Raw genomic sequence first — 8,563 nt, 5'->3', positions numbered from 1 at the left:
ATACAACATGATGCAATTCTTCACTAGAAAGATGCGGGGATGCAACATCTTTTTCAACTCTGCCAACAAAGAAATCTTTTATGTTTTTTCTGAACCTGTGATTAAGTGGCAAGAAGCGACGGTGACAGTCAAAAAAAGAAGCTTTACCTCAATTTGCTAGCGTGAATGCCTTGTTGTTTTCCATGCAGTATGGACATGCGAGTTTCCCATATGTGCTCCAACTAGAAAGCATTCCATAAGCTAGAAAATCATTGATAGTCCACATCAAAGCCGCCCTGATAAGGAAATTTTGTTTCCTCAATATATCATAAGTCAGAGCTCCGGAGGACCACAACTACGCCAGCCCATCAATCGACGGTCGAAGACAAACATCTACATTCCGCCCCAGGCTGCTTGGATCGGGTATGACAGTAGATAAAAACATGAACTCCAGCCTCATACACATTCCCGGTGGCAAGTTATAAACTGTGAGTATGACCGGCCAACAAGAATGGGGAGCAGCAAATGACCCAAATGGGTTGAATCTGTCTGTACACAACCCAAGACGGACATTCCTTGATTCAGCTGAAAAGTTAGGATGCACACTGTTAAAGCGTTTCCACGCTTCGCCGTCAGAAGGGTGCACCATCACACCATCAACCGCATCATGTGTTTGGTGCCATGTCATGTGCTCAACAGTCCTTCGTGACATGAAAAACCTCTGCAGTCTAGGTGTGATCGGGAAATATCTAACTTTTTTATATGCCACTAGAGTCTTTCCCCTGCCAGTTCTGGGTTTGTAACGGGAATGCCCGCGTGTCATGCACTCGGTCATCTCAGCATTTTCAAGGTAGTATAACATGCAGAAGTTAGGGCACATGTCAATTTTCTAGTATCCTAAACCGAGGGGTTTCATCATGGACTTCACAGCATAGAAGTTCTCTTTAAGCCTGTTCCCTTCAGGTAAAATGCTTCTTGCCCAATCAATAATTTTGTCATACCAAGCCTCACTCAGCCCGTGATCTGACTTGATGGTGAACACCTGTGCCACGGCCGACAATTTACTGTGGTTTGTGCAGCCATCCCATAATGGTTCGTCAGAATCTTTCAACAAATAAAAAAACCTAGATGCCTCTGCATTAGGTTCTTCTTCTAAGATTGGACATTAACTGACATTACCTTGATTCATTCTCATTGCATCCATAACCATGTTTCTGTAAGGATTAGTGTTGTCATTTGCCACTTCATGCACGTTACTAGCACTAGAAGTTGACCCAACCACCATTTCTCTCATTCTCCTATTACTAACAAATACCTCTCCGTGTGCATACCAACACTCGTAATCCTCCACAAACCCTTTGTGTAGAAGATGCATCATTATAACATCTAGATGCAGATACGTTTTATTTTGACACTTCCTGCATGGACACCTAATACCGCCTCCAGTAAAATTTCTGGGAATAGATGTTACGAAATTAATAAAACCCTGAACCCCGTTGTTGTAACCCATTTTTGGGTCCCCACATAAAAAATAATAAAATACAAAAAAATTCAAAAAAATATAGTATAAAAAAAATAACAGTGAAAAAATGCCAGAGCGCCCTAAAAATGCTCAAAACTTGATTAAGGATGTTCAAAAATATAAAAATAATTTTTGACAGTATATCATTGACTGACGAGAGCTCCGATGATAAAGAAAATTCAATTTGAGAAAAAAAAAGTCCAAAATTAGACGTTTACGGACTCAATTAAATTTTATTAAAGGTGTAATTAAATTTTTGGAGAGTTTAATTGAAACAAAAATTGATTTTTGAGTTAATTTGGGCTTTAATCGGAAGAAATTAAAGTTCTGGGGTCAAAATATAATATTTGGAAGTTAATTTGATCAAATCAGGGGCTTAATTGCATAAATATTGAAGTTAGATGGCCAATTAGGGACTTAATTGCAGAAATCTGAGACCAAGGACTAAATTGTAAAATGCGCGCAAATTAAGGGCCGAAATTTGAATCTAAAGCGTTTGGCACCTTTTCCTTTTAAATGAAACGGCGTGTTTTGACCAAAATGGCGCCATTTCATGCACTGTTTATTTTAAAAAAAAACACAAAACGGTGCCGTTTTGAACGACACCATCATCTTCTTCCCTGGGCACGCAGAGAATAGGGGAGAAGAAGCTTTTCTTTTCTCCTCTGTTTCGCACCGACTTCCCTCCCCCCGATGGTTTCAAAAAGAAGCCCACAATTCACCCACTTGCCTCCTCCTTTTTCTTTTCTCCTCTGTTTCGCACCGACTTCCCTCCCCCCGATGGTTTCAAAAAGAAGCCCACAATTCACCCACTTGCCTCCTCCTTTTTATCCATTGATCGATAGTGGAGGGGGCGGCCAACAGTGGCCGCCCCACCGACGACATCCCCCCCTGTTTTTGCCTATAAAAACAGGGGAAGGGGACCGAAAAAAAAGAGAGAACAGAAGGGAGAAGGGGGAGAAGGGGGAGAAGAGGGGAAGAGGAGAAGAAAAGAGAGAGAAGGGAATAGAAGAAAAAACCGAAAAGAATAAGAAGAAGAAGAAGAAGAAGGAGTAGCAGAGAAGAAAAAAAAAAAACATAGGAGAGAGAGAAGGAAAACGCAGAGCCACCGCCGACCACCCCACTGTCAGCGCCGCTTCCTGTCACCACCAGCAGCTCCGCCAACGACGACAGCCACCACAGGTCAACCTTTCTCTCCTTCTTCTTTCTCCTGCTTCTTCTCTGTTGCCAGCCTCCACTGTTCACGTAACATGTGAACAATGGAAAGCACTGTTTACATGGGCTGGGCTGAGCCCATCCCGTGCATTTGGGCCTAGTGCGGCCCAGCCCATGTATTTGGGCCTGACCCGGCCCATTTCAAAGAGAAAAAAAATCAAAAAAATTGTTTCAGCATCTTATAATTTTTCCGCGTTGTTTTTATATCATTTTTATCAATATCGGGCAGTATTTTTATGTCGTAAAAATACAAAAATCAGATATTTAAATACCCGGTTTTTCATCCAAAACTTCCAAAAAATACAAAAAAAATCCAAAAATCCAAAAAAATGTTTTTGTGTATACGGCCAAGTGTCTCAAAGCTAAAAAATCATATTGTATTTTTCATACACCAAAAAAAATGTTTTAGCATGCATTTTGGCTTTAATAACCAGTTTATTAAAGTTAAGAGAATATTGACCAAAATTTCAAAAACAACAAAAAATTTTATTTTGTTTGTCTCTTAGTATCCGGGGTATGACATTATACGTAATGCATATTTCGGATATTTAATTCTTTTTTTCAGACAATAGAACTTGGGGTATGACATTACATGTAATGCGTATTCTGAACAAAACCACAACACAACCTTAGATTTTATCAGACATCAAAACAATGCAGCCTACCTTAGGTAGGGCGTAGTTGGGGTGCTAATACCTTCCCTTTACGCAACCAGTCTCCGTACCCCATCTCTGAAACCAGTTAGGGTTCCTAGTAACCAGAATACTAGGTGGCGACTTCCATTCAAATTTTCCACTGAGGGTAGACGATCGCCGCACCGCCGCACATGTGCGACAGAATGGCGACTCCACTAGGGAACTTGTGGACTAAGCTTTGTTTTTGTCTGATTATTGTGTTTTTTGTGTTGTGGTTTGCGTGTTTATTTTTATTTTATGCGCTTTAATTTATGTACACATTTGTTCATGCAATGTATAGAACTGCCTCATGCATCACACGCTTTATAGTTTTCAAGCACACATAAGCCTTTAAGTTAAGTGGGGAATTAACGATCTGCCCTATGACTATTGGTCGGGTTCAGATGCGTGAAACACCCAACTCATATCTGAGAGCCTGCTTGGTAATGGTGGACATACGTGCCTTAACTATTCTTTGCAATGCCCCCATACTGCCTTTACGAAGGACGTCACTAGGCAGATATGAGACCCTTTTGAGACCAGATAGAAAACCTATTCATATTCATATAATGAATAGACCTTGTCTTTAGTTTGTATGAGCTATCTTTCTTTACATCAAGGCAAACCCTTCTTACACATTTTGAACTCAAGACTGTCACTCAGAAAATTTTCATTGAACAGTATGGGTAAGAATCAAGATTCTTGTTTCATTATGCAAGAGTTATAATCATATGTCATCCCTCGACGGGCAAGTTCATCATATAAATTACATGTTCATACATCTAACATGCATACATCACATAAACAAGCACAAGTGATCCTTAGTCTTGAAATCCCTTAAACACCTTTTGAGCCTGCAACATATCCTTTTCTTTTTAACCAATAGCCAAAGCCTACATTACATACCTGATAAAGCCCTTTATGATCAAAGGCAAGCAATCTAGATCGGTATGCAGTGCTTTCTCGTGCGAGTCAAATCATTATTCATGCAAATAAAATAAATGCTTTGAATCATTTCGATTCTCAATAACCCTCAAATTGAAATTTCAACCTTTTGTGACCAACCAGATGTCACTTCATCTTTAACCAAAAGCAAAAAGCTTTCACTGCAAGAAACCTGTCCATAGGAATCACTTGAATTTTTTAGAACAAGTTTATTTTGAACCAATGTCAAAATCATTTTTTGCATGAAAACATTTCATTGTACAAAAAACCCAAATGTACTTTCACATATCCTCACCCCAAACTAAACCCAAGTTCAACACTTGGGGGGCATGATCAAACTAGGGGGCAATTAAAAACACATGGTAGGGCTGGCTCCATGATTCCTTTTCTAAGGAAAATGTCGGGCAAAATTGGTAACCCTTAAGATAAAAGGTGAAGGACAAAGATGTATGATGACAGCAAACCCTTCCCAGAGGTCAAGATCACAATGTGTAACCCGAGTAAGCAAATGTGGAAAAGCCATCAAAGTTTACTACCAACACTACAACTTTTGAGAGAAAAGAAAGACACCATAAAGAAATGGGGGCCTATATTTCTCAGGTAAGTACACATGCATATCAATCATAATGCATTTTCTTTCAACATTGACAGATCAGTGCTTCAACATCAACTTTTAGGTACTGCATTTTCTAACCTTACCTCCTTTTGCGTAGTGCGTTTTCTAACCCTATCTCCTTTTTTAGTGCGCCTTCGAGCCCTCACCTCCATTTTGAGTGCGCCTTTGAGCCCTCATCCCTTTGGTAGTGCGTTTTCTAACCATACCTCCTTTTGAGTGCGCCTTCGAGCCCTCACCTCCATTTTGAGTGCGCCTTTGAGCCCTCATCCCTTTGGTAGTGCGTTTTCTAACCCTGCCTCCTTTTGAGTGCGCCTTTGAGCCCTCACCTCCATTTTGAGTGCGCCTTTGAGCCCTCATCCCTTTGGTAGTGCATTTTCTAACCTTGCCTCCTTTTTTAGTGCTCCTACGAGCCCTCACCTTCATTTTGAGTGCGCTTTTGAGCCCTCATCCCTTTGGTAGTGCGTTTTCTAACCCTACCTCCTTTTGAGTGTGCCTTCGAGCCCTCACCTCCATTTTGAGTGCGCCTTTGAGCCCTCATCCCTTTGGTAGTGCGTTTTCTAACCCTACCTCCTTTTGAGTGTGCCTTCGAGCCCTCACCTCCATTTTGAGTGTGCCTTTGAGCCCTCATCCCTTTGGTAATGCGTTTTCTAACCCTGCCTCCTTTTGAGTGCGCCTTCGAGCCCTCATCCCTTTGGTAGTGCGTTTTCTAACCCTGCCTCCTTTTGAGTGCACCTTCGAGCCCTCATCTCCATTTTGAATGCGCCTATGAGCCCTCATCCCTTTGGTAGTGCGTTTTCTAACCCTGTTTCCTTTTGAGTGCGCCTTTGAGCCCTCATCCCTTAGGTAGTGCGTTTTCAAACCCTACCTCCTTTTGAGTGCGCCTTTTAGCCCTCACCTCCATTTTGAGTGGGCCTTTGAGCCCTCATCCCTTTGGTATTGCGTTTTCTAACCCTACCTCCTTTTGAGTGCGCCTTCTAGCCCTCACCTCCATTTTGAGTGCGCCTTCGAGCCCTCATCCCTTTGGTAGTGCGTTTTCTAACCCTACCTCCTTTTGAGTGCGCCTTTGAGCCCTCACCTCCATTTTGAGTGCGCCTTTGAGCCCTCATCCCTTTAGAAGTGCATTTTCTAACCCTGCCTCCCTTTTTAGTGCTCCTTCGAGCCCTCACCTTCATTTTGAGTGCGCTTTTGAGCCCTCATCCCTTTGGTAGTGCGTTTTCTAACCCTACCTCCTTTTAAGTGTGCCTTCGAGCCCTCACCTCCATTTTGAGTGTGCCTTTGAGCCCTCATCCCTTTGGTAGTGCGTTTTCTAACCCTGCCTCCTTTTGAGTGCACCTTTGAGCCCTCACCTCCATTTTTAGTGCGCCTTTGAGCCCTCATCCCTTTGGTAGTGCATTTTCTAACCCTACCTCCTTTTTTAGTGCTCCTTCGAGCCCTCACCTTCATTTTGAGTGCGCTTTTGAGCCCTCATCCCTTTGGTAGTGCGTTTTCTAACCCTACCTCCTTTTGAGTGTGCCTTCGAGCCCTCACCTCCATTTTGAGTGTGCCTTTGAGCCCTCATCCCTTTGGTAATGCGTTTTCTAACCCTGCCTCCTTTTGAGTGCGCCTTCGAGCCCTCATCCCTTTGGTAGTGCGTTTTCTAACCCTTCCTCCTTTTGAGTGCGCCTTCGAGCCCTCACCTCCATTTTGAATGCGCCTTTGAGCCCTCATCCTTTTGGTAGTGCGTTTTCTAACCCTGTTTCCTTTTGAGTGCGCCTTTGAACCCTCATCCCTTAGGTAGTGCGTTTTCAAACCCTACCTCCTTTTGAGTGCGCCTTTTAGCCCTCACCTCCATTTTGAGTGCGCCTTTGAGCCCTCATCCCTTTGGTATTGCGTTTTCTAACCCTACCTCCTTTTGAGTGCGCCTTCGAGCCCTCACCTCCATTTTGAGCGCGCCTTCAAGCCCTTATCCCTTTGGTAGTGCGTTTTCTAACCCTGCCTCCTTTTGAGTGCGCCTTTGAGCCCTCACCTCCATTTTGAGTGCGCCTTTGAGCCCTCATCCCTTTAGTAGTGCATTTTCTAACCCTGCCTCCTTTTTTAGTGCTCCTTCGAGCCCTCACCTTCATTTTGAGTGCGCTTTTGAGCCCTCATCCCTTTGGTAGTGCGTTTTCTAACCCTACCTCCTTTTGAGTGTGCCTTGGAGCCCTTACCTCCATTTTGAGTGCGCCTTTGAGCCCTCATCCCTTTGGTAGTGCGTTTTCTAACCCTACCTCCTTTTGAGTGTGCCTTCGAGCCCTCACCTCCATTTTGAGTGCGCCTTTGAGCCCTCATCCCTTTGGTAGTGCGTTTTCTAACCCTGCCTCCTTTTGAGTGCGCCTTCGAGCCCTCACCTCCATTTTGAATGTGCCTTTGAGCCCTCATCCCTTTGGTAGTGCGTTTTCTAACCCTGCTTCCTTTTGAGTGCGCCTTTGAGCCCTCACCTCCCTTTTGAGTGCGCCTTTGAGCCATCATCCCTTAGGTAGTGCGTTTTCAAACCCTACCTCCTTTTGAGTGCGCCTTTTAGCCCTCACCTCCATTTTGAGTGCGCCTTTGAGCCCTCATCCTTTGGTAATGCGTTTTCTAACCTTACCTCCTTTTGAGTGCGCATCTGAGCCCTCAACTCCTTTGGTGGTGCATTTTTCTAACTCTACCTCTTTTCAAGTGTGCCTTTGAGCCTTCACTTCTTAGGTAGTGCGTTTTTCTAACCCTACCTCTTTTCGAGCTTGCCTTTAAGCCCTCGCCATCCAATTCTCCATGTTTTTATCTGGGTAGGTCACCCATTACAATGACACCATTCCTCCACCGGGGTTGACCGACCTACACGCATGATTTTGTGGTTCTGGTTAGAGGGGATTGGCGAAAGGAATCTCAGTCTATCCTAACCACACACAAAGGATTTTGGTTCTGGTTAGAGGGGATTGGCGAAAGGAATCTCAGTCTGGCCCAACCACACACAGGACTTTGGGTCCGGTTTAAGTTTTAGGTCAACCAAATTTTGGAAGACCAATTTTGTTTATCTTTACAACACTTACTACGCAAAATTTTTGTTCCGTAAGCATTGTAAAGATGGGGGCAACTGTTGTAACCCATTTTTGGATCCCCACATAAAAAATAATAAAATACAAAAAAATATAGTATTAAAAAAATAACAGTGAAAAAATGCCAGAGCGCCCTAAAAATGCTCAAAACTTGATTGAGGATGTTCAAAAATATAAAAATAATTTTTGACGGTAGATCATTGACTGATGAGAGCTCCGATGATAAAGAAAATTCAATTTGAGAAAAAAAAGTCCAAAATTAGAAGTTTATGGACTCAATTAAATTTTATTAAAGGTGTAATTGAATTTTTGGAGAGTTTAATTGCAACAAAAATTGATTTTTGAGTTAATTTGGGCTTTAATTGGAAGAAATTAAAGTTTTGGGGTCAAAATATAATATTTGGAAGTTAATTTGGTCAAATCAGGGGCTTAATTGCATAAATATTGAAGTTTAATGGCCAATTAGGAACTTAATTGCAGAAATCCGAGACCAAGGACTAAATTGTAAAACGCGCGCAAATTAAGGGCCGAAATTTGAATCTGAAGCGTTTGGCGCCTT

The sequence above is a fragment of the Populus alba genome, chromosome 19 (assembly GCF_005239225.2).
Source record: "Populus alba chromosome 19, ASM523922v2, whole genome shotgun sequence".
NCBI classification, from domain to species: domain Eukaryota; kingdom Viridiplantae; phylum Streptophyta; class Magnoliopsida; order Malpighiales; family Salicaceae; genus Populus; species Populus alba.
Note: the sequence above shows the minus strand (reverse complement) of the source record.